Source organism: Dermacentor andersoni, chromosome 5, assembly GCF_023375885.2.
Source record: "Dermacentor andersoni chromosome 5, qqDerAnde1_hic_scaffold, whole genome shotgun sequence".
Taxonomy (NCBI): domain Eukaryota; kingdom Metazoa; phylum Arthropoda; class Arachnida; order Ixodida; family Ixodidae; genus Dermacentor; species Dermacentor andersoni.
In genome coordinates this window covers 142,606,828-142,633,931 of record NC_092818.1, presented here as the reverse complement: position 1 = coordinate 142,633,931, position 27,104 = coordinate 142,606,828, and the positions used below count along the sequence as shown (strand labels likewise).

The 27,104-nt window shown below is 47.6% G+C and overlaps 1 long non-coding RNA gene across 1 annotated transcript in view; it reads left to right on the top strand.

The window, feature by feature from the left end:
* Positions 1–27,104, top strand: part of LOC129385090 (uncharacterized) — a 73,823-nt gene that overhangs the window by 34,108 nt on the left and 12,611 nt on the right. Inside the window, exon 2 of the long non-coding RNA XR_011894659.1 lies at positions 16,287–16,461. This is a non-coding gene — a long non-coding RNA (uncharacterized lncRNA). The remainder of the gene's footprint in view (positions 1–16,286; positions 16,462–27,104) is intronic.

Genomic DNA, 27,104 nt, shown 5'->3' with positions numbered 1-27,104 from the left:
TGTAACGCGTGTTGGTGTTTACCAGTTACCTTTAGTTGCCTCACTTGTTGTTGTCGAGCTTCGCGTATTTCACTTTGCTGTCTAACACATAAAGAGATTGAAAAGAGTGGAAATCGCACAATCCAAATAAATCTGAAGTGCTGGCATATGAGAGAGCTGACGCTTTCCAATCGCTATGATGGGTGCACCCTCTAGTGTTTTGAAAGGAAAATGAAAGACGAATGTTTAGATAGTAAACAGTCGCTGATCGCAATTGAACGCAATTTTATTTTTTTAAGCATGGTTGAAGAATGCCGTGTTGAAAGAAGTGAGGTCGCATGTTCTGAAACGCTGGGGGGTGGAGGTGGCGACCAAGGAAGAGATAAAAGTAAGGAATGAGGAGAGTTTTTACCCAAAACTTCAAAGCCGAGAACACACACTTTTGGGAAAGATATGTACAGATAAATCTTTAATGTTGTTCACGCATGGCTGTTGAGTGGGTAGCCCCAGTTCATGCCTCCTATTTCACATGCTCCAAAGAAGATTTGATGAATGCAGTCGGGTATTCTTGATCCTAAAATGTGGTAACTGAAGTCAGCCGCTCAGGCTTTGGGGTTTTGAACACGTGGAAGGTGGAATCGGAGAAATGAACGAGTAATGGATGGCTAAATATGGAATTAAAAAAGAAAAGAAAGAACAACGTTTTGTAAATAGAGCCGCGGGAGGAAGTTGAGATAAAGAAAACGAACGAAGGAATAGAATTGCAGAGACACACAAACACGCGAACACACACGTGTAACACGTGGAAGCATTTAACCCTTGGAAAAGAGTACAGACAGAACGATGGGCGGCCAGACGCCGCGGGAAGAAGAAAAAGTTTGACCTTTTCGCTGATGTAGAGTAAGCTCAGTACAACCGAAGCTTTCTGCGCCGTTTCGTTTTTCTTTTCTCTCCCTATTTCCATCTGAACATCAGTGTCATTGCGCTAACATACCAAGCGGTGAGCGGTGCGGTGCTGTCGACGGTGGCTAATTTACGCGCTCGCGCACTCTCTTTTCGCTCGTTTATTCGCTATCCCGCCGCGTCGCAAGTGCGAGTCTGGCGAAAACGCCACGCCATCTCGTTCGCAGCAGCATGCCACGCCACGTGCAGCAAAGCCAACCCAGCGGTGTACAGAAAAGGCGGACGTAGTTACCGGCACTCACTTAGCTGACGAAAGGGCCAAGAGGTGGGGGTGGGGGCGAACAGGGAGGAAGAGGGGGGAGGGGGGTCAGAGCGTAGCGCCAGCGGCACCAGAGATTATGCGAAGCAGGCATCATTAGCGGCAGATTCCGGTCGGATGTTGCCCGCGTTTTCTCTATCCTTTCTGTTTCGCTTCTATCTGTCTTTTGCGTGTATTTCTCGCCTTCTCTTTCTTGCCTTCTTATTTCTTTCCGCAGTCAAGAATCAGTGGCACATAGCGCACGTCCCCGCTCAATACTGCATTCTGACGGCGGCCGTAATTAAGCTTTTATTGACTTTTGCGTCGCTCTCTCTTATTTTCGTTTTTTCTTTCTTTTTACCCCCTTCTTAACTCGACCCTTCCGCGTTACCCCGCGCGCACGCGTGTTCAGCATTCCTCGTGGCCGGATCGATGACGTAATTCGGTCGTGTTGGCGGACACTTCGCAGCCGCACTCGGACCCCCAGATCTCCTTCGGCTTGCTGCCTTTATGAGCGCTTTCACGAAACTTTGCTGCATCGTGCGAATACGTGCCGTGCTTTAGAGAAAGCGGACGACTATTCGACTGGACGTGCATGGTTTTGCGCGTCCAACCTACAATACTTCTCTCGCTACGGCGATTGTGGTGATCGGGTGAATCTCTACATGAAATTGTAGAGATGATTGACGAAGCAACACCAGAAATAACACGTCGTAGAAGCTTACTCAGCTACATACGTTTCAGAAGATCATCGGCGCCTAAAGCGTGTGGGGCTGAAGTGGCCCGACACGTAATTACGTTCTTAAGAAATTTCTCCACAGTGCAGTATGCTGACATACTTTGTCGCATTGCTAAACAGTGCAGTACGTTACATTGTAAAAATTTTTACTCCCTTAAGTGTGTTTTGTTGTCGTACTGGTAACACGCTTACCGTTAGGGCCTTACAAAAATTAGGCCGGCAACGGAGCTCTAAAAGACGTGCGATGCCAAAAGACGTAGTTGGAAACTACGTAATCATCCTGACAGCCTTGCGCGCACAGAAATATGCATCAAGAGAACTTCACAGGGAGAGATATGATCCTGTCGGATATTTCAGTGCGCTCAAAGCTGTCAGAATGATTACACAGTTTTCAACTACTCCTTTTGTCATAGCACGTCTCTTAGAGCTTCGTTGTCGGCCTCTGTAAATTTTTGTAAGGCCCTAATGGCAAGGGTGTTACCAGTGCGACAAGAAAACATCTTTAATGGTGTAAACATTTTTTGACAGCGCAGGATATTGGCACCTATCACTTCTTGTCGCAGTATCTAGTTTCCCCTGAAATTAACGGCAGTGCGGATAAAACACACTGGTCACAGGTCTTGGCATATGCACCATTCGGTGTATGGCCCTGGACGCACCGCTCAGGGATGTTAAAGAACGCATCGATTCGTCCTTCACTTCAAAATACCGCACACGCGCATGGTCAACCGAAACCACGAGTAAAATACGAACACTGATAGACGCATCTGCACAGGCTACGTCTAAATGTCTAAATTTACAAAATGCATCGCTGAGAAATGTCGCGCTTTCTCCATTACCAGGGTTCGGCGTTCTCGCTTCTTTACTTTCCTAAAATCTGGCGTGCCTTCTCAGTTTTTATTTGCACTAAAAAAAGCAAGAAAAGAAAGACGCTTTTGCTTTTTTTTGTGTGTGTGTGGACACAAATTAGGCATCTGAAACTTCGCTGGCTTTTTTTTCTGAGGATCATTTACCTCGTTTCTCTCGTCGACTGCGATATATATATATATATATATATATATGCTGTACAACTGCAGGTCCTGCTCTTCAATACTGTAATTGCATCAAATACACCGGAAAATATGGTTTAGGAAAATAGTCAAGTAAAGGTACAACGCCTCACGGCGATGTGCGCATGCAGGAAAATAGGAAGTAATGGTCCTCCGACTTGAACACAAATAAAATCGGCAGACAGCTGCGTCAGGCAGCCTATACGCATCCAGCGTCCGCAAAGCGGGAAGAAGATGTAAAGAAAGGTTTGCTTGAAAAGAAGCAAACATCGAAATTTGTTCTGCCATCCGAATTTGACCTGGTCACGCTCCTTGCAACAAAGCACACATACGGGCTTGCATGCAGCTACGCGCCAATCGCCGTCTTAATTCTGCGTTAAATTTGTGTTATCTGGCCTTTTCTGGTTCAACCCTAATTCAGGGGGGAAAATTCTCTCTCTCTCACACACACACTCTCTCTCTCTTGCTTCTCTAACGGCGAGCACTGTCCATTAGCTGCACGATAACCTACGAGAGAAGCAGAGCTCCGACGTGAGTGTCGCGCCCCGTACACGTGAAGGGAGAACGATATCGGGCATCGTCGTGGAGCTCCAGCCCGCCTACGCCGGTTTGATGAATGCAAGCGGTGACGGGGAGAGCAATTTGGCCATCACGCGAACAACGCCCCCGCGACAGTACACTGCTTCGATGTTTCCCTGTCTTCGAGGATGCGTGTTTGTGTGTCTGTGTGGTGTATATACACATGCCACGGGCTTTCGGCTGCCGTCCTCAAAACGTAGCTGGTGCACTTCTCTTCATCAGCATGTCATTTTTGCCTTTCTCCAGCTTCCTTTTTTTCTTCCTTGGTATGGTTTTCTTTTAGCCGTTTGTTTTTCTTTATTACAACGGTGTGGTCAGCTGTGCAGGTATGCGTGTGTATGTGCGTGTGTGCGTGCGTGCGTGCGTGTGTGTGTGTGTGTGTGTGTGTGTGTGTGTGTGTGTGTGTGTGTGTGTGTGTGTGTGTGTGTGTGTGTGTGTGTGTGTGTGTGTGTGTGTGTGTGTGTGTGTGTGTGTGTGTGTGTGTGTGTGTGTGTGTGTGTGTGTGTGTGCACGCGCGCGTAAACATAAAAAAATAACTTTACTGTAGCAACCGTAGTAAAAAATTTACAAAGAGAGATAAGCTGCCTTGAAAACGCTGGCCCATGTTTCGATGGGTTGGCCTATCTTCGTTAAAGGCGGTCTTGTCATCTTCGGGAGGTTAGTTTTAACAGGTTAGTAGGGCCCCCTTCTTGATTTTTGATTGCCGTAGTAAAGGAGTTCGGCAACTAACTGTTCATCACGAGCCGAAAACAAAACAATAATAATAATAATAAATAAAGTGAGCCGTGCCATAACGAACCACTGATTAGTATTTCCGTTTTAACAAATAATTTCAGCGGGTCGACTAAAATGCACAAGCTGCGCCACTAAGCATAACAAGAGTCTCAAAGGTACGCTAGTCGCAAACATTTATGTTGCACTCTATCGCGTCCCTTTGCCCCTCCCCCGGTACAGGGTAACCAACCGGAGATAATCTCTGGTTAACCTTCCTGTCTTTCCTTTGTTCCCTCTCTCTCTCTCTCTCTCTCTGTCTCTCTCTTCTACGTGTTCCGCTATTCTGTAGCGCTCATAATTTAGCCGGTTTATTTATTTATTTATTTACTTTGCTTAATGTTCCAAATCAACCCTTAGGCTGCCAGGAACACCATAGTGGAGAGCTTTGGTACATTTCGACCACCTGCCGTTCTTGCACCTAAAGCTGAGTACGCGGAATGTTTTGTGTTCCGACACAATCGAGATGGCGACCACTGCAGCCCTGTATCTAACCCACGACCTCACGCTCAAACCCAGGACACCATAGCTTCTAAGTCACCGTGGCAGGTTACGCGTTTCATTCTCTTCGCTTCCGTCCAACGCATTTTCATAGACAACAGATAAGAAAGGTTGTAATACCAGTTTACGAGGAATGCCTCGATCTCGGCCGATCGTTGCCCAGTTTGCTATATTCTGCCTTAGAATACGTTTCGCTGTAGACACCATTAGTCACGGCCGGCTGGAGCTTTTCGACCCTCAAACAGACGGTGTAGAAGCGTTATTCGCTATCTAAAATTTGGCATTCCTTTCTGTAGACGCAACATTTATTTTGAATGTTTTGTTCATAAAACTAGTAAAGATTGGAACCACCTGCCCGACTTCATCGTCTTCATTCCAGATGCTACCATGTTCAAGACTGAGCTATATAATAACCTGTAACACACGCTAGCGTAGGCTAGTTCCTTATTTTATTCTATTGTGTCACTTCGCTTAGTTATTGTATAACCTTTAATCAACTGTTATCAATGTATGATGCATTTTAATTTCGTTTGTGAATTTTACCCGCTGTTTTCTGTAACGCCTCAACAGCCGTAAAAGTAAAAATAAATTAAATTAAACGCAGTTTTACGCTGCGTTTACACCACAATTGCTTTGACAGCAGGAACAGGTTTATGTGAACGATTGCTCACCTGTTGTTACCAAATATGTAAGGAAAGTAGATGTGGTAATCATTACGACAAAGGCCGCCAAACATCGAAAATGAATCAACCATCCCGCTATTCAATATTTTTTTCTCAGCAGGTGCTCGCTTCTGTCATTATTTGCGTATGTCAAGCAATGACGGCTGAACGTTCTAATAACGTTCTTGTTCTCTTCAAGCTAGCGAAATACATGTAAAGATGTTAAACAGCGCCTTTCAAAGCGTTGAAGTTGTTATGCGCTTCTTCGAACAATGAATGGATTAATCGAGTACTTATTTCTCAGGAGTGCTTTAAAGACAGGCGCTCTGAGAGCACCTCGAGAAACTCGACGAATACCTTATGCGCCGAGTTTCAAGGTAAAATGCAAATGAGTCTAGACACATAATTAGTAAGTCGTACAGGTTATTGCTATATAGTGTCAGGGGATGATGGTCGTCCATTTATCGTTCACGCAGAAGATAATTCTTTCATGACCAGGCATCATAGACACACAAAAGTCGGCAAAAACAAACTACTTCAGTTCGTGCACAAATTCTGCTTTAACGAAGCAAAATTTGTGCTATAGACATCCGAAAAGCAGGACGATTCTCGTTGTTAAAAACGGAATGCAAATGTGATCTAAAGTGGCTCCGCATACGGACTGACTGGCCTAATGAACGAAAGAAGGGGAGAAAAAAATAAGGGGAAAGGTCGCCAAGCTCACGTGCTTTCCTTGCGCAGCTGCTTGAATATTCTTACAGAATTGAGAAGCAGTCGTTTTATCGTTCTTGTGCTATTTTATCGCAACTTCGCACAATAAAATGAAAGCTTTAGTGAAAATCTCGGGGAAGCTTTTAAAGCTCCTCGCCCACTCAAGAGTCCTCGTCGGACTTCGTGAAGCGCGGAGGGTCCATTTCCACTTGTCTTATGGAAGGCGGAATTGGTCGACCGTGGCGTCTGCGAAATAAATAAATGAAGGCATGTAATCGGAGAACCAGAAAGAAAGAAAAGAATCGTTGGCGAAAGAGGCACTTTAACTCGAGCTCAAGAATTCGGCGTCTCGGGAGAGCCGAGAATCAGCTATATTGAGTCGAAGTAGCATCCAGTGAATGCACCTGTTGGAGCTGAAGATGAGTGCGATACAGATACGACAGTATGGGAGCTGGCTACCGATCGATATTTATTCGAAGACACACACACATCCAAATGTGCATCCTTCGTAGCGTTCACCATGCTCACATGGTGAACGTACATAATGGACACGACCCTAAAGAGCAACATGAAAGCGAAGACTGGCACGTCCATCTATTCATAATATCAGCTTGAACCGAGAGCCGTCCAAGAACAGCAGCTATTTTTCGTGAAGAGACAGTGACACCACTCTGACACACTTTTCCCCTTTACGTTTGATGTGATAGGCCTCTATGACTTCCCTCTCCGTTTCGCCTAGTCCTCTCCCGTCAAACTCAGTCTTGCAAACGAAGCGGAAAGCGGCCACATTCTTTGCAGTGCTCGTTGCCTGTAATCGTGGCGCATTCGGGCGCACAGAGCGCGCTGTCACGTGGTATTTTTTAAACTCCGCGTGCTTTCGTTTTTCCCGAATAAAAACGGCCACGCTACGTCTATCTCTTTGGATGTGCTTGGGTTGGGCAATATTTGTGGGGCTCCACAACTTTCCTGTTGACGCCTGAACGTTTCAAGCTATATTTAAAAAGTGAATTAATTTATCTCGGCTAATTACTCAAAGAAAGACGAGCAAGAAAATGGCACTGTAAGATTATATATATATATGTGTGTGTGTGTGTGTGTGTGTGTGTGTGTGTGTGTGTGTGTGTGTGTGTGTGTGTGTGTGTGTGTGTAAGAGAGATGAGACAGAGAGAGGGAGGGGAGGGGGATGAAAGCCGTTTTGAGCTCGCGCACGCACGTGGATAGCCTCAGCGAGTCAAAGGCGTTCACATAGGCCAGTCGCCCTCAAGAAAGACCAAAGTGCCTTCACACCTTTGTGGGCCGACCAGCGATGGTCTTGAAGTAGCACCTGCACAGACAACGGCCGATCGTCCAGTCGTCGCATTGTCCTCATCGCTCTTCGGCCCACAAATCTGTGAAGGCGCTTTTGTCTTTCTTGAGGGCGATAATGTTTGCTTTTCCAACTGAAATCGATGACAGTTGCACAATAAATGTTCGATGTTCTCTTCGACGCCGCAGACTGTCGCATGCAGCACTGTCGGTGATTCCAATCAGAGGTGTCTCACAATATTGGTGGGGTGATGAGCGCCGCCATTGGCGTCGCAGGCGTCGCTCATCGATGGTGCGCGAGACGAGGCCGGCGGGAAATCGTCGGTGTCAGCGAGCGTCCATTACAATATTATGCGACGTTAGCTTTACGTTTACCGTCCGTTACGCTCAGAGCAGTGCATATCCACAACAGCTCAGCGGTAACGCTTGTGCGCTCACAACACTTGTACCAGCCGCGGAAGGCAGGGCGCTGCCTCGGCTCCGTCACCGAGGCGACTGAGCGTAGCCACGGCCGGTCTGGAGCGCGCGTCTCACATTAAAACCCGTGACTCGCGCCCCAGATTTGCCGGGGCGTAGCGGTAGCGTCGATGGTGCGTCGACTTCACGTCGTCGTTGCAGCGCCTCCTCCGTGCGCTGATCGTTGTTTCAGCCAAACGCACTCCGTTGTCTCTGGAGAGCCTTGCTCTAACCCTTCGCACATAAGCCGTAGAGCGCGAGCGCACGACAGCGGCGGCGCGAATATGTTTCCTTTTCTCATTCATGTTGCTAGCATGTTTCGCGTGTCTATTTTTTTTCTTTTATTGCGATAGATGCGCAATACTTCGATTGATGCGCCAGGTACATGCCTCACGGCGTCGTGGAAAGGGACGTCTTGTAAAGCAACGGCGCTGTAGAAGTTTCCGTTGAACACGATTGCATGACACGCCACTTCAATGGACAACTCGTGGAACGTTCGAGCTTGGGCATCCAAGTGCCGGACGTAAAAAGCGCTGTGGCTACAGGAATAACACTGACACGGGGCGGGCATCTCTGCTGGCGGCGCGTTCAAAAAAGGCGCAGTGCTGCCGTTTCGAGCGTAAGGAACACACTCATGTTCGTTGCAAATAAGGATGGATTCGACTAAGCTGGCGATCTCCGGAGGTGGCCGAAAATGTGGAAAACTGTGCGCCAGGTACGCATGACGTTTTCTGAGTGAGCGTGGACGCTTTTCCGTAGACGCGGCTGAAACTGTCACACTAGCAGCGTTACAATGATCATCTGCGTGCCGTCCCTATATGCATATTCGCATGAGTGTCATAACGTATATGTGTAGTGTCCAGCGTGCAGCGGGCTTCTGGCGAACAATTTTTCATTGCGATAGCAATTCTGTGAACACTGCAAGCGAATTTTTGCCGTCGACGCGGCCGTGAGGTTCCGCGTATATTTAGGTGTATGTATGTTATATACCCTGCTATATGGCAGGCGGTCATGCGGGTAATATTGTCATACCATTCTATCACTAAAGTTGCTCTTCCCACGTTTTACTCGACAAAATTATTCGTCCGAATTTTGAGAATGGAAACCCACAAGCAAATGTCATGCAATAAAACACCGATAACGCAAGCCTTTTATCTTAAATCTTCTCCGACTTATAAGTGCGAAACCATAGCAGAGCTCAAACCTTGAAAAAATTATGTAATTTTATTAACGCAGATATGCACAACCTCCGGGATCGGCCCAGGAAAGAGGTTTGAAACACATCCGATACGAAAAAGTGGTGGTAAAGTCGCTAAGAAAGACGTTTGCTTTAATTAATAAACATAAATGAAATTGTCCGATGGCAGGATTCAAACAGAGGACTCCTTGTGCAGTAGCTCATTTTTGCTTAGTAAGCTTACGTTTACTTCAGTTCATACTGCCACTACAGCTACGAGCCTTACACTCCGTGCAATATTCTAACATATTGCTATCGCATTCATTGCTTCGCCCTTATGGCGAAGCTGTGATGTTTTTATTTGGTCGCCTTTGGAGACTAAGTGTAGGCGAACTGCACGTCCATGTGATTTAGTAAGAGAAATTTGTGATCATGGGCCCTATAACGTAAAACAATTCCAATCTGTTTTTATTCCAATCTCCTGACGTCATATTTACGTAACCACCAACGAAAGCATTGGGCGGTAACCCGCAGCGTTGTATCAAAAGTCCAATCAAACGCGGTCCTCGTTTTAGACACTTATTTTGCTTTCAAAGCGAAAAGCATTGTCTACATTGAGCAGTGTTTTTTAAATCTAATTGGCTGACACTATGCGAGGAGCACGCTCAAGTGGAGAGGGTATCGATAGGGCCGAGTCATCACAGTGAAAGCAGATAACCGGATGAGAAGGGTGGTGCCGGCGTCTGCGATTGGTCCGCTTCCCTTTACTTAGCTTGCAATGGCTGGTCGAAAATCGTAGTGGCGTGCAACGAAAGGTTAAATATGCCTCTAAAATGGATCCTCAGCAAAGTAAAGTTGGCAAAGCAATGTCGTATATGTTCCGAAAGTGCTCGATAATGGTACACGGCCACTCAAGAAGCTTTATTATACGCAAATAAATCCATGTACCCCAGCAGCTCCGACTTGCCAGTGCCAGAGCGATCGGCAGGTAGTGATCTTGTATTTCTTTTGGAGTGGGGCACTGCCCGGCTAGTCAGAAAAAAAAATTGTTTTGTTCGAGATATTGATGCGCCTTTACACCTACACGTCACTTCGACGCGGTTGGTTTTCGCGGTTCTATGGCGTCGCGTGACAGACAGGCGAATTGAGCGCACCCCAAGAACGCTGGACCAATTGCAGAGAGCTAATGGTGAAAAAGGCGTCGAATCAGAAATAATTATGTTTCTTTTTCGTTTGGTATAATCACGCATAATCAGTGTGCCCATATCCTATCAAATGGGGCGTTTTTGCTGTTTTCGTGACGTCGTGTGACAGACACGCGAAGTTGGGGTGGTCCGAAAATTTTTGATCAATCGTGGAGGGCTGATTACAGAATTGAAATAGAAAACTTTGGAATAGCTTTACGTTATAGGCGCCCCATATCATATTCGCAGTGTCTGTACTCTATTTCACAAAGTTGCGCATGAAGTCCGATCATCAGAATGTTTAACTCCGCGCGTTTCGTGGTCAAGTTTCGTGGTCTCACGTGTTCGCGCCAAACCAGCGCGAGCCTGCGCGTGAGGCTGCCACGACAGGCTGCATGTGAACAATCCGAAAAGAAAAGCAACGAAGAGGAAAATGAATCAAAACAATGTATTTATTAGCAGGCGTATACTATCGTTTGTTCAGTTTTAAGGTCTAAATCTTGTTTCATTTATTATTGGGCCGAAGTAAATAACAGTTTACGATTTTATGTTTTTGTGTGGGCGGTTCGAAAAATAATTTTTCGTCAGGAATAGTCGGCAAACTTCAAGTTAGCGCCTGTCCTGTCGTTTCCTTTTGTGGATCGTGGTCTCCCTTGAGTTTTTAAGGCATTCACGCATACGCACAAACTCGCCCTATTTTCACTTCTCGTAAACAATTTCCCATAATTTCTGGTAAAAAAATCCAACTATTTCTTGCTGCGAACGCTGCTATACAGCAAGCAGTCTTGCTAGCCTCCACGGCGTTGCAGGCTACGTATGAAATGCAGTATTATGACAGTGTTTCAGCTGCGCTGATGGTATCTGCCTTGATGACGTCGGTCTCCCGCGACCCGCAATATCGCTTGTCGCAAAGCAGTGTGAATATCGGGATTGTCTGACTCGGTTGGGAGGGACCACAGGGGCGAGTTGAGATGACGCCGTTCACATACATGATAGACTCGCATTGCCCGAACCGTCCGACCGGAGCATTGATGAGAGAAGCCTGGTAGCCGTAGAGATGCAGTGGGCGTAATCAAGTGTAAGCTCCATGGGCCATATTGAAGCGGCATTGAGGTAAACCAATGCAGCAAACAAGCAATAGTACTCAGTCAGTTACTTGCCGTTTGCGGCAGTCGTCGTGAAGCATGAACAGACCGTCTAGGGTTGCTTCACTAATAGGAAACCAAAAGGCGAAAAGCTCCCAACACCAAATCCTTGAGATCCTGCAAGTGCTCCGGTACTTGTAATGTCACCGGCACGCGTTCGGAGAGTCCTGCATGGCTGGCAGTGTAGTACCCGATGTAACGGCCCACTTGGCTATTTCTATCGATAAAGAAGACTTCCCGGTGCAGGCAGGTTAGGTTAGGTTAGGTTAGGTTAGGTTAGGTTAGGCTAGGTTAGGTTAGGTTAGGTTATGCCATGGATGGCTGCTAGTTTATCGAGAGTGCAGCGATGTCGGATGTTAACAGTCGTAGTGCTCACTTTATCGACCGCGTTTCGACGGAAACGTAGTGCCAAGAAGTTGTTCTCAGTATACTGTCTTTCAAAGCACCATATTTCACAATCGGACGGACTTTCGCCCAATTTCACTCAAAGTACGACCATATAGGCTAGACCAGTCTAGTAAGAATAAGATTAGGCAAATTATATAACAGATTTTTCATAATATTTGAGTATGCTGTTGGCTGTCCCCGTTACAATGGGGCACGAATAGTGCTCGTGACCACGCCCGAAAAACTAGACGATCGCCTGTTCACACAGGAAGAAGTTCTAAGACACTGGTTCAGACGGGTTTCGGCACTCAAGGCCGTAAGGGTTCTGCTCAAGTTCTTAAGGACTTGTGAATTTTGCGACTGACTTTGAAAGTTGTAGCGCGTAGCAACGTGTTATTGTGTGAATTTTGCTTAATTTATTATTTATTTTCTTCTTTCACCTTCTATTTCCTTTATCCCTTTCCTCAGCACAGGGTAGCCAACCGGTACTTACACTGGCTAACCTCCCTGTCTTTCCATCCCTACTGTCTTTCTCTATGTTTAATTTCGTAATGAATCAACATGTACCTATGACAGTTCTACTGATTGTTTCAAACACTCGTTGAAAAGCTGACTTCCTTTGGTCTATCGTTGTTTATATAGAGTGTCAAATAGTTTGTTTCCCCAAAGACTTCTAGTCAACGAGCGACAAAAATTGAGAAATGTTCACCATCGCGGGCAGTCTATATGTATTCTATAGACATTGCGCAACTATACATACAGCATGCCCAAATAAAGATTTTGGGGACACTTGGCATCACCATATGTAACGATGACTTGTTTTCTCGTCACTTCAGTGGCAGAGAACAGAGTCAGTAAGAAAGGATAAAATTCTTCATACAAGTTACGTACGTGCAAAATTAAGTGGCCTTGGTGCAAACTGAAATCGAGGTCCGCATTCACACAAACACGCACAAAGAGTACTTACAATTATGTTCGCGAACGCCCTTTCTCCAGTGCAAACTGCTATTGAGAAAGCCGGCTCTGGCATGTTACTCATGAGAGATTTATCCGGGTATTCAGAAATGCGCTTCAACTTGAAGCACGTGCTTGACCACAGCTGGATTTAACTCCGCACCCAGGGGGACGCGCGCGGAGTCCAATCCGGTCGTAGCTTGTCTTGGTCTAGGTGACGCCTGTCGTGAACATGCCCGAACGCTTATTGCGTTTCTATCGGAGCATACACGTCAGGCGTTATTTTGACCAAGTCAAGCGTGAGCTTCTAGTTAAGGTGCATTTCTGAATACGCGGCTCCTATACTGTGCTAAATGGAGCTCGTTTATTGCCCGACGCGCGCTCGGCGCGTTCCGAACTCCATCTCCTAAGAAACCCCTCTCCCACTCCCCACACCTCTTAGAATGTCCGTAAACAGAAAAGATTCGCGAGCGGCCCCGGTTCTGTTACGCTTAACATAAGCAGCTTCAGATCACATCAGAACTGAGAGTACATGCGTGGGAATCAAAAATCAACAATCAAACGTACACCGTCCCATCGTACACGGATCGCTAGGCGGGCATCGACCAGCGTTCCCCGCGGCGCCGCTCGGCGTCAGCATCGATGAAGGGAGTGGGCTGCCGCGGCAGATTCCGCCGCAGAGGCCCACGGCTGCGTCGCAGCGGCCGTAATCGATAATTACTGCGGCGCGGTGATTAAGTGTTCTCCTTTCTTTGACTACCTCCTTCCGCTGCCTCCTCTTTTGTATCGGTTCGTGGGCTACAAGACTCGTTCGTTCTCCAATTTGTTTCGCTCTGTCGCGCGACCTCGTTCCACGTCCTCCGTCGGCCGATTGTCGATCAGCTGCTGTATAGCGGTGTCGCCCACCGCGTTCCATTTCTGTCTTAAGACTATGCGGGTTCGAATCCATCTGAGTGACTAACCGGCAGCGCGCAGGTGACGCTACAAACGGCGTGAGAACGGTTGCACTCTAAGGACAGTAGTTGAGGAAGTTGGTAATGAATTCGTAAGAGAGAGAGAGAGAGAGAGGCCATAAGGGAAAAGTAAGGAGATTAACCAAGCTGAGCCCGGTAGGTTACCCTACACGGGGGAAGGGGATAAAGAGGAGAAGGAATTCCGTTGGGGAGATGTCCTGATTACCTTATTTCGTTTTTGGCACAAACAGGTAATGAAACAAAGCCGCACAAACAATGATTGTGAATGGCCTTCTTGTTAATTTTACCTACCTTGCAAATAAAAAAGAACCACGAAAACAGCTGACGGAAAGAAAACAGAAAAAGGACGAGTAAGAATAAAGGCAACACTGTGGAGGACGTTGGCCTGTCTCCTTCCTGTAATTAATCTATCTATCTATCTATCTATCTATCTATCTATCTATCTATCTATCTATCTATCTATCTATCTATCTCTATATCTATCTATCTATCTATCTATCTATCTATCTATCTATCTATCTATCTATCTATCTATCTATCTATCTATCTATCTATCTATCTATCTATCTATCTATCTATCTATCTGATATCTATCTATCTATCTATCTATCTATCTATCTATCTATGTTACGAGTCAGTTAGTTATTCAGAGTCCGTCCGTCCGTATCAAAATCAAAATCTGCGTAAGTTCTCAACAGTAGAAATTTAAGATTGTTCCGCGCAGTCATACTATGGAAACACAGCTTTTTCTCGAACTGGGGTATAAGACCCCCGGCAGTGGCTATCGCGTTGTGCTGCTGACCACGAAGTCGTGGTTTCAATGCCCGACCGTGGCGGCCGCATTACGACGGAGGGCGGTGTGCAAAAACCCTCGCATACCGTGCTATGGGTGCACGTTAAAGATCGCCACGTTGCCAGGATTAGTCCAGTTCTCTTCACTACGGTGTCCCTCATAACCCACTGCACTGTTTCAGGACGTTAAAACTCATAATTCAATTTTAACCGTCGTAACGATGTGTGCGTTTAGTACAAGAGACACGCCATTGGCGAATCTCGTGAAAAGCGAACATTTCACCCTTTCTCTACCCTTCTGTGTGAAGCAGCATTGTACGTCATCGGCAAAAATCTTGCTTGACAGTTTATTGTTTATTTCCTCCTTGTAAACTCCGCCAGTGTCTCTACAAGAACATCTTGAGTGTCTCCATAAGCTTCTAAAAAGTAGGTTTACCCATCAAATTAAGAACAAGAAGTAGGATTGATGTCGAATCGACGTTGTGATTTGGGAGATGATGTCACACCTTTATTTCCGCGTTTCAACCTCTTTAAAACTTATCGTACATCTGTGAGCGACGTTCTGACAAAGTACGTAAGACATAATTCTGGCAGCTTAATGTGTGTTTTTAGTTATTACGACCGCACCTCAGGAAGTGTGTCAGCTCTGAGTTAAGCCATGAATAAATGTTAGGGTGGCCAAGATCTCACTGACAGCTTGAAATATGTGAATTACTACACAAAACGCACGACTATCTTGCTCGTTCCTCAGTTGGTCCTAAATGAGTCCGCACGTTTGCTGCGAAGTCACACTACTCCCCACTTAAGCATGAAGAGCCCAACTAAACCATCGTGCTTCGCAACTTCTACGCATAATCGTACGCAGCAATTTAGTTCGCTCTTTCTGCTTTCGTTTTGTGCATCTTCTACTGCTTATTAAAAGCGAACCAAATGTATTCGGCTTGGCACAAACACGTTCCAGCGGTGATAGAGCCTTTCATAATCCATTACGCTTTCGCGCCTTTCCTTCGAAATGACTTCAAAGGCACCCGCTAGGCTTTACTCTCCCCTCACCTCCTCACCGTTATGCTATGCTCTCTCGTTTAATAAAGGAATGTGTGAAAGTAAAGGAAGCGCAAAGAAAAGCACGGTGCCAATTGCGCGCTCCGAGCGTTGAATGAGGAGTCTGAAGCTGCTAAATAAACGCAACACACACAAAAAAAGAAAGTCGAACGCGTAAACACATGTGTGAGCGCGCGAGCGAGGACAGAAACCAGCCGATAGAGCTCGAAGAACAAAGAAACAACAACTAGAGCGATGCGTGGTGGAAGGAGGGGGTGAGTGGATGTTCCTATACTGTCGCGAGCGCCACCTAGGGAGTGCCGGAGGATATTCATTTCTATACACTCCCCCGCTTATGCTTGCCCTCTATCGTTATTTCCCTCCCCGTCGCTCTTTTATCGTGTGCCTCTAAAACGTGCTCTCCCTCACTCGTCATCCTGTCTACAGTCCTCTCCATCGAGGACGTGCATCCGAGTTTGAGCTCGCGTTACGAACGGCGTGTGTGTATGTGCGTGCGGGCGTAGCTTGCGAGAGCGGAGAGCTCCCGCTCCCGCTGCAGTGTAGAACGGCGTGCTCGTTTGTCTCGTCGTCGCAGACACCAGGGTCGGGGACTCGAGAAAAGTGATGTTTCCTGCGCGTCTCCCATCCGCTCTTTCTGCTTTGCTTCTTCTCTCATCAGCCCACGACGCGTGCACTGCATGGACGGATGGACACTGAGCGATCCCGCGGGAGTAACCGCCGCAACGACCACGATCGTCCGTCCCTGCGTCGAGAGCCGGATGGCCCCGGTTCGACGAGACGCCGCCTCTCTATCGGAGTCCGACGATGACGCTCAGCTGGACGCGACACTCGAGGTTCGTACATCAACGGGATCCCCAACCCCCCCCCCCCCCCCTTTTTTTTTTTTTTCGTTTTCGAGCCGCCAGCTACATTAATGATCACCGCTTTGGCTTCTTATAAAGCTTAGGAATGTAACGTAGCTCCAATCACGGCAGCACCTAGAGCCACGTGCGATGAGACTTGATCGAAATGACCTTGTAGATTTTCTGTTTTGCCCCAGTCGGGGTAGGGCTACAGAGGTATCGCTCGCTGGTCGGCACTCAGAGACATGATTATGTGTCCTTGCAGCGTAAGAATGACAAAATTTTTACGGATTTCTTCTGACCTACCAGCGAATGGTATTGAGAACTTGCGATCAAGTTTTACTAGGGGAGCAAGAGCACTCGACGTCGTGGTTCACTCGCGAACAAACCTCAGCACGATTCAGATCCATCGCGCACGTACAAGGCGACAAGAAAAAGCAATACGGACGTCGTAAGCTGCCGCCTGGTAGTAGTGCCGCGCTTTTTACCGTTTAGAAGTTATTCTTTTTTTCATAATCAACTGCTTATCTAACACTTATCCCCCCAACTCCTCCTTCAAAAAAAATAAACTGAATTTATTCTTAATTCAGACGCACAAACTCAAATTGACGAGTGCACTAGAAAGTTCGCAATGCCATGTTCGGACTGCAGTCCTAGCTTTCTCGCGGTATGTCTGGTCCGTATATTTTTGCTCAAATAAGTACCTATTGGTGTGAAGTGTTAAGCACTGCTGCACGGAAATAAGTTGTTGCCCATATTTAAGCGGTTCAGCAACTGAACCTTGTGTGTTTTGATCGCTGTGTATGACCAGGCATTATTCGTAATAGCTGTCCCTGAACTCCACAATAGAGAACCAATGATTCGTGATTTCCTTCAGTTGCTGGCAAAGCGGTTTGTTTACCCACGTCGAGGTAAAACACCTCACAGAGCTGTCTGCCAACGATGCCGTCAGCCCACTTGCAGCCGGTGACACGCAACGAGAAAGGAAATATCTAGGCTGTTTTAAGCAGAGTAAGCCTTAAACTCGCGCGCACGGATTAGTTACAAGATGTGCCTTGCTCGGTGTGTTCTCAGGCTGTGCAATATGCAGGATGTTTTGCTCGTGAGAGTTAGTCAGTTATGTTAAGGCACGACTGGAAATATATTGAGCTGTAACTTCGTGCTAGCCCACGAACTGAGAGAAGCGCTTCATTATAGCCACGCTGGTTGGGAACACTGTCACGCTATGTTCTCGAGCTGCAATAGCAGTGCGTTTTGCCACCACGGCAAAGATTTGGTTTTGTTTTATGGCCATGAATTTCTTGTTGGTATTGTTAACTTTTGTTTCTTTAGAACGTATGGAGCACAGCACAAAAATACAGTAGTATATATATATATATATATATATATATATATATATATGAAACCGACACAAAGGCGATTATCTGAAGCTGAAAGACACCGCCTCGCGAACAAAACTCCGCAACTCCCGGAAACTGGGGCAGGCCAATTGGTCTTGCACCATGGCCCGTTAGAGAATAAGCTGCTGTTGTAACCGCCCCCGAAGCGAGTTTTCTGTAAACCGACGATAAGTGAGAAGCAGCGTTTCGCGTCTGTTCCCTCTGCTATTGTATGCTTCGGACAGCTGTGAGCACTGGCCCATAACAACGTGAGCCCTTTCACAGCCTGTAACCACCATCACAGTTATTCTCTGGTCTCGCATGCTCAACTTTCCATCGGCCTTGCTTGACTCATATACGAAGCACTGAGCGTCTAAGAAAGCAATAAGACACACGAAATGAACGATATTCGTTCGTGTTCGGAGACAAGAGCGTAGGAAGAGAACACGTAAAAGGACGGGGAAAAACGGGGAAGGGGTTTGAAAGTGAGCCAGTTGCACAGTGGAAATAGCGATGTAATACAGGTGTTACTGACAGCCCACTTATTGACAGTCTGTTGCCGCTATTACGGGCGGTTTACATGAACTGCTCTATAACTGCACTGTCTAAAGGACAATGTTAAGAGCAACTTGCAAACAGCAAAATGTCGCTGAATATTCAGGACCAGTATGTGTTTCACTTCAACAGGTCAACATTCTGAAGACGGTAGCGGCTCTCGTACGAAACTAACGCGGCTTATGCGCGCATGAAATCAGGACCCCGAGGCGACAAAGAGGAGCGAGAGCGTGGCTGTAGTACAGCGGAAAGTGCGGCACACGCGGGGCCCACATTGCGACCGGCGGATTTAGCCTCATTGCGCTCATTGAGAGAGCCGCTCGACCGCCGGCCTTGGACTCGTTGCTGTCTGGCGAGCCAGCGCGTTCGCTGACTCGCCGCAGCAGCGCAGACACATGTGTGCGTGCCGTGTGTGCGTCTCCTCTACTCTCGTCGTACTTCCCGCCGCCCTGCTGCACTGACTTGCTCCGGCTGATCCCATGCCTATAACACACGTGCAACCGTTATTTTATTGCTGTTTTTCGTTGGCCGTTTCCGATGTCAGTGACAGTGTTGTTCGCGTAAAGAGAAATGCCTATAAGCTCAGCGGTAAACCACCGTACCGTCTGGGAACGCACACAGAATGCCACACCGGTACTATGTGACGCCCGCCGCGATCTAAATCGGTGGCCCTGTTTGATTAAAAAAAACGGGGGGGAGCGGAGAGGGAGAGAGAGAGAGAAAGAACAGAAAGGAAAGCCGGTGATTTCAGCTGTTTGTAATGTCACATCTCTCTAGCTTCGTGTCAGCGCAGCTAGGTGTCTTTAAGCTCACGCATCCAGCGATGATATTTGTACAGTGCGTTCCTGCGTGTGGGCGGACTGGGCTCTGCTGTTTTGTGGTCTGCTGCCTGACCTCGGATTCCTCAAAAGCTTGGCGGCGCGCCGCCAGTGTTAATTTGTAGTTCGAAATAACGAAGTCAATACCGTTGCTTACACCCGGTACGGTTTAATTCTGTTCGTAGTCAGTGGTAGTACATACGAAGCTCGGGTTTAGTGACGTCAAAAGTCACTTTCCTTGAAGATACGAAAAAAATAAGGAAAGAAAGGGAGAAGAAAGGAACGACACATAAGGTGTATTGTACGGGGGCAGCTGTGAATGTTTAAAGTAGGAAGAAAGAAAAACGAGAAGAACCAAATACCGAATTTCACAAACCCTTCGTTCGTTCGTAAGATCTGTTGGCCCTTGGCCGGCCACTTGGCTAATAATATGTGAACATTACGATTTGCTGTCAAATCTTGATACGAACCGTTATATTGAAAGGCCGTTTTTGAGAATACGGGCCAAAGTAAAGCTTGAAAAGCGTCATTTTAACATGTTCGCCAAATTTTCGGCAGTTGAGCATTAGAAGCACGTGGTCGGTGGCCTCAATTTTGCGTCGTGACTGGTCAGAAGCTGTGTAGAAAGGGTCGTAATCAAGACAGCCTAACGCTTAGTTCCAAGTTTTACTCGGTTGCCGTCGCTTAGTCACCGCCGTCTTTTCGCACTATCCTAGAAAACGACTGTGACTTATGGTGGCTTCTATTTCACATTACGCGGCATTTATGTACTTATACTGCCAACATTACCGCGCTTGTACAACGTCACTATGTTGATGTGCGTCTCGTTTGAACAATAATACTTCTCGAGCGATTCGACATTTCTAATCAACGGCAGTTATCTAATTGTGCCTTAGTCTGTTTTGCGACTCAGTACGACATTTTTTGTACGTTTTCCTTTCTTCGAGAAGTGTGATAACATTTTCCATCGTATAGGTGAAGAGTGTCAGAGCCTCTTCTAGGCAGTCTTCCAGAAAAGGTACATCCTACTTTTGTTTCTCAGTTTGGCCCTGTCTTCACACATACGTGACTCATTTAGGAAGAGAACTATGCACTATCACTCACAAGACCCTCCAACCTCGTCGAAGGGAACTGCGATATCACGGGACGTTCTCGCCCCTAACGTGAGCGAGAGACCCTATTTTGCAGTTTCTATACTAACTGGAATTATGCACTGTGAAATAATTGACACTGTTAAACGTGAATAAGGGTGTAACTGTCTCTTTAACTTAATTATCACACCCTTGCGCCCAACCCAATAGGGTGTAAGGGTGTGAGTTGTAGAGAGATTTATACATTTAAGGGTGTAAATTCCTTTAGTGTGAGGCCAATCTGCGCCGCATCAGAGAGGTCATGCATTAATTTTTAATGCCTGGGATACTTTACCGTTTACATAAATCGAACTACACGAGCGTTCTCTTTATCTTTTTTCTAGTTTTTCTTTCTTTATTTCGCCGCCATCGAATGCTGCCCCCGCGAGGGGGAATCGAGCCCGCGACCTCAGGTTCAGCAGCAGTGCGCCATTGAGCCAACGCGGCAGATAAGGTCATCACAAGCTTACTACAAAAATACATTCCAATACAGACCAGCCTAATAAGTCTGCCACAGCTATCTCTGCCGTTCTGTTACAGTTTGGCTTATGGGCTGCGAGTTTTCTTTTATCTTTCTTATTATCTGTCCCTTGCCTTGGCATTAATAGTATCAAAGCGGAAAAATCTGTATGTGTGTGAAATGGGGGAGCCGGTCACATGATATATATATATATATATATATATATATATATATATATGTAACTCACTGCTACATCGGCTATACGCTTGCCCCAAGCTGACAAGAAAAAGCGGCACCACTCGACTCTCACCCCGCCGCCGTCTCAGCAACGGGATTCCCAGAGAAGCCCCCTCGGAGACTGCGCATGACTCGTCGCCCGTTCTGGACTGCGTCTTTCCGCGCCCGCGTTATTAACACTCGTCTTTTCACTTCGCTATCGTTGGATCGCCTTGTTTCCATAGTGAAGGCTTACGCCTTAATTCCTCCCTCTATTTCCGCCCACAGTGGCACGAGGTGCGGCTTTGTTTTTTACCGTTTTCTTACTGAGTGTATTTCACCAGTCTCGCTTTATTTTTCTCGTATTTTGCCGCTGCCCATCCTTCGGTGTTTCCATTACTGCTTCATCTTCTCCTAAAGAAAAGAAGAAAGCAAAAAAAGAAAGTACGAAGAGATTTCTTATCTGGCTGAATTCTTTCAGGCTTTCCTTTCTCGTATTCTTTTTTTTTCTTCTTCTTCTTCTATCGGACACGCGCGCAGCGTTCATGCAGTGGTGCAGGGCAGCGGCGGAATTGCGCCAGCCAACCCAGCGCCGCCTAAAAGGGGTCGCGTTTCCTGCAGCCGCCCCCGGTCGCAGGCTCTGTGCGTAAAGTGATAGGGCATGGGGGCCCCCAGTTATCTTCTTGGAACACACTGCGCCCGTCCCACCATGTCCCGGCAGTTCTCCGATCCCCCCTTTCCACCGCACTCGCCTCTCTCTCTCACTCTCTGTCGATTTTCTCGTTGATTTTACTTTCATTTTACGCTCTCGTTCTATACCGCCTTGTTTTCTCTTCTCAGCGACCTTCCTCGATTGGACCCGTGGCTTCTTTCTTGTTTCTTTACGTTTTGCTATAATTCTAGGCGACATTGAGTTGGTCCTCTTGGCCGCTGCCGCACTTGCCCGCTGCCTCGCAACCTCCTCTTGTTCCTGCGTTGCCATATATTCCTGTTTATATACATATTTATCGTTTATTTTCTGATTTCCATATTTTAGTCTCCCTTTCAAAATACTTCTCTTTTTCTTGGGCACGCGCCTTTCTTTTTGTCTTTCCCATCGCGTCCTTTTGTCGCCACGTTCCGTTCAGTACTATCTCTCGCTCTCCCGTTTTGCGTTTATCACACGAAGCAGGCGCCGGGCTCACTATCCGGCGGAAGCGGAAGCAACCAAGAACCGCCGCAGAGGAACGGCGGCGCGCCTGCGCTAACCGGAAGTTGGATTAAAGAGTTCATCGTCCCGTTAACGAATGAGGATCGTGTGAGGCGCCGAGTCCCCTTAGGCGTACTCTTATATGTTTGTGCTTTACTAATTAGGCGCGGGCTGTGCGATTACCGTAAGAGAGTCACGTTGTTCGAGGGCGAACGTTCCGTGCGTCGCGTATACGCCATGTCGTAACGGAATGCCCGTTTATTATCTAAAGTAGAAAATTGGGGTAGAAGCTATTGGGTACTTCTGTAGACACATGTAAAAACGCAGAAACAGACGAACGGGTGCGCTTAATTGTAACTAAAGCGAGCCTCTACAACTAAGAGCTGCGACAAGGGCCGACCGACTAGTACAGTAACTTGACCGAAGCGTGGTAATGGAATTTTTTAAACTCCATGGGAAGACACACTTATGCGCTATACTTATTAGCACAGGTTGCCAAGGCTATAGCCTTTTTTGCCTGAAGGAACACCGCGACTATTAAGTCGTTCGCAGTTCTGACGGCACAGCTGTTTCTCGCGACAACGGCAGCACACGCGAGACTCAAGCGCAGCGCAGGATCCGCGCAGCGCTGCCATCCCGGTTGCATAGAAAGAAATAACAAAAATAACAACCAATCAAAAACAGACTAACGCGGTAATCGCGCTTGTAAAAACTAAGGTTCAGATTAAAGTAAGTCCGGCACAGGGTAGGCTTATTTAGCCTCCGTGTTCCTAAATTGGTTAAGAACCTCTGAGATTTAGCGCGCAAAGCCGCAGCTTTAGGGTGTATAATCCCATGTATTAACACTGTCGCGCGGAAGAAAAAAGAAAGAAAAAAAATAAACTAAGCACGTTCCAGTACTACAAACTAATTAACTCTTCCGTCGTCCTCTTCTGCGGCATGCGTCCCTTCTGTCGGATTACACAAGGCGCAGCACGGTAACAATGCACACGAACCACTGCATCCGGCGCCGTGACAGAGCAGTGTGTCACGCCGGAGAGCAAACAGACAGGTCGTAAGCTGCTCTTCGCATACGTGGAACTATACAGCCGCGCATTTGGCGAAACAGTTTTCTCACTGCCAGAGATCGCAGCTTGTGCAACGCTCTTGCAAAACCGTAGCTGCTGCGAAGCATTGCAGGTGGGCGACGGGCTCCGTGGATGCTGTAGCTTTTCGTCGAAATTCCATGTGCTGGGCTTCACTACGCTGACATACATATACGGTGCCGGCACACCTTGTCGAGCAATGATAAACGAAACGCGCAGGGAAAGGGTAATGTACGTGATTAGTGGGCTTTGAGGCGCTCACGATCGTTGACAGACACCGGTCATGTTGCGTTTATTTTGTCGCGAGAAGGTCAGACACTCGATGCACACGTGCGATCTGCAACCTGGCCAGATCAGCGTAATACGTGTGTAAGACGAGTGACGAAACGAGATGCATGAACATTTTTCGGGGCATGAAAGGTTGGTTGCTGGCGCGCGATAACCATAATCGCATGCACCGCATGAAAGCTAGATTACACTTTTGGCTAAAGAGCTAAGTGTTGCTGTAGTAGGCGAACTTGTCAGCCAAAGAGCACGCAAGAATGAAACACGAGTGGCGACCCCACCTTGCACACCCGCACCAGCTCCGTGTGACATAACATATTTTGACAGCGTACGCTCGGTGCTAGATATATCTTTAGGCATGTACTATATAGGGGACACTGCATTGGAAAGTGAGCCGAGCCCCAAAGTCGCAACTGTTCGAAACTATTCCTGCATGGAAACGGGCGAAATACGCGGGAAAATAGAAAGACCAAAATATATATCAGTGGCGTCGCACTGACGGTGCGGTTGAGGCGCGAAATTCGAAATGGGGACTTGGGACTTCGTTTGCACCGGCGATAATCAATATTTTAAAGGCAAATATATACAAATAGAGTTTTGACAGAATGTACTATCGCTTATAGTCTAAACTTATTTGGATTTTGCTTCGGCGTCCGTCAAGGGTAAGCGTGAAAATGAGCAGAGTGGAATATGAAAGAGGTGACATAGACAGCGAGACGCTCATTGTATCAGAAGGAGCCTCCCCCCCCCCCCCCCCTCAATGTTCCTCAGACTTTGGCATGGCCGACACTGCAGCACCTAACCCAGAATCCTTGTAGCCCGCTTCTTTCCCTGTGTCCGTCGTCACCCGCGTCACCCCAGAATCTGACCCGCTAACGGCGAAAAATGTGGCTTCGGCGCGTCAAGTCGTGCACGTTCACGGTATCGCCGGCCGTGATAAAAAAAAACCCACCGGTGGCGAAGAATTCCAGCGCGAGCACCAATAGGTTGATCAACGCTCAAAGCGTGGTTCCGGCGGGTCGGATGTTCACGATCGTCACGCAGGACGAGCTCGGCGAGGTACGCGATGCCAGCGCGACCAAACCGGAATCGCCTCTGAAGCTCGTATTCGTCGAACACTTCGAAGATGCTCGCGCGATCCCTATATGCACACGCTCGCAGCGCATCAGGAGCTCGGCAGTTAGTTCGAGTCGAGCCAGCCGCACGGCAGCCATGTTGGCACAGCGCGATAAAGATTGGAATCAGCCTGCGTACGGCCGGACTATGTTCCACGCTTACTTTCCAAGCTTCTCGTAGTCTAGCGGGCTGGCTTACGGTTTCGTGCAAGCGACTTATCGCCTAGAGAAGCTTAAGACTCCATTAAGACTGAAGTCACTCTGAAGACTTGGATTAGGCTGGACTAAAGAGTTTTGTGCAAGTTGGCCCTGGGGCCCTATGAAGTAAAACTATTCCAATATGTTTTTAATCCAATCTCCTGACGTCAAATTTGCGTAACCGCCTACTCAAGCATCGGGCGGTCACCCGCAGGGCTATCTGAACAGACCAATCAAAGACTCTCCTCGTTCATAAGAGGGTACTTTTGTTTTATTGAAAAACGCAAATCATTGCCTACACTGAGGAGCTTGTCTTATCTAATTGGCTGACAAGAGGCGAGGAGCACGCTCAAGTGGAGAGGGATTCGATGAGGCCGAGCCACTGCAGTGAAAATCGATAACCAGATGAAGAGGGTGGTGCCGGCGTCGGCGATTGGTCCGCTTTCCTTTACTTAGCTTGCGGTGGCTGGTCGAAAATCGCGGCGGCATGCCACGGACGCTTAAGAATGACGCTAAAACGTATTTTCAGCTAAGAAAAGATGGCAGAACGAAAGTGCTCGAAAACGTTACACGGCCACGCAAAAAGTTTTGTTATGCGCAAATAAACCCATGCTCTCCGGCAGGTGCGAGTAGCCAGTGGCTGAGCAATCTTTTATTCATTTAGGAGCGGGGCAGCCTGCTGCTATTCAGAACAATATTCAGTTTTGTTTGTCATATTAATGCATGTTTAACACGTGCACTTCACTTTGACGCGGTGAATTCTTGCGGTTTTGTGACGTCACGTGACAGGCAGGTGAAGTGGGTGCAGCCCGAAAACTTTTGACCAATAGGCGAGGGCTAATGGCGAAAAGGAAATAACCATTCAGAAATAACCACATTTCTCTTTTTCGGTTAAATCATGCATAATCAGGGTGCACACGTCATATCAGATGAGGAGCTGTCGCGGTTTTCGTGATGTCGCGTGACAGACAGGTGAAGTGGGGTGGTCCAAAAAGTTTTTGACCAATCGCGGAGGGCTGATTGCCGAATTGGAAAAGATAAGTTTGGAATAGTTGTACGTTACAGCGCCCCTTGGAGTTGATCTGTGGTAGGCAGTGGCGGAGGCGGGGGTACACTTTGTATTGTATATAAAGTATACTTTAAATGCTTTAAATTCTTTCCCCTCGCTTCACCTGCCAAGAAAGTAAAGGTCGTGCACTGAAAAAAAAAATACACTGAGTACATTTGTCCTTGTAAGCGTGATTGTTGTAAGCGATCATGTAACACGCATGATTCTTGGGCTATCTTTGACAACCAAACCTGACGCAGAACGCTGATCTCCGAGTCATGCAAACCACGTTGTTGGTAGGCAGCGGCGAAGTCGCGCGGTACCCCAACCAATCTCGAGGTTCGAACAACCGCTGCCTCATCGCTGTCATCAGAAAGCAAATCTAGCGGCGGCGCCATTTTACATTCGGGTTCGTTAATCTTCTCAACGTCCCCTGAAAACATCGCACCGCCGGTTGGCAATACTGAGCGGTGCAGTCGGACGAGTCCAATCGTAAGGCTCATAATTACTGCCTCTTTTGAGCGGCCGACGCGGATCTTGCTCAATCTGGTAGTCCGCGCGATTTTGCGCAATCTGGTAGTTCGCGCGATGTGCGCGCAACGCGGGCTCTACACGTTCGTATAACGGGCTCCCATCAAGCTCTCGTAGGTCGGTGGTCTCTACCACCCCCCCTCCCCCTTCATCTATATAACAAACGGCAACACATCTGCCAAGTTTCCGAAACGAGTTTGCTAAATGACGCGTCTAACTCGCGGGCGGCCGCCACCGCCGATGCTTCTGGGGGCTGCCAGCGAACGAGCGAGGCAAGCGTGCACGGGCGTTGCGCGAGCCCTGACGCTATCGGGGGAAGAACCGGGGTGCCCGATTCGGCCGCACTCATTCAAGCCTCGTTACCAATGTGCCGACGGTCGTGCTCGCCGAGAGAGGGCGTGCAGGAGGCGGCGGTGGCGACGCCATTAGGCCTAAGCAGCGGCGAGCCCTCGCTCGCCAGACATCGCTCCCCTGCCGGGAAGGGCCTAATTCGATCAGGGCCGTCTGTCTTGATAGCGGCCACTCGTAAACTGTTGGCGGCGCTGGCTGCGAGCAGGCGAGAGTGCCGTGCACCTAGGCTCTGCTACTTCGGTGGCGGCCCGTGGGCCTAACGGTCGTCGTCGGA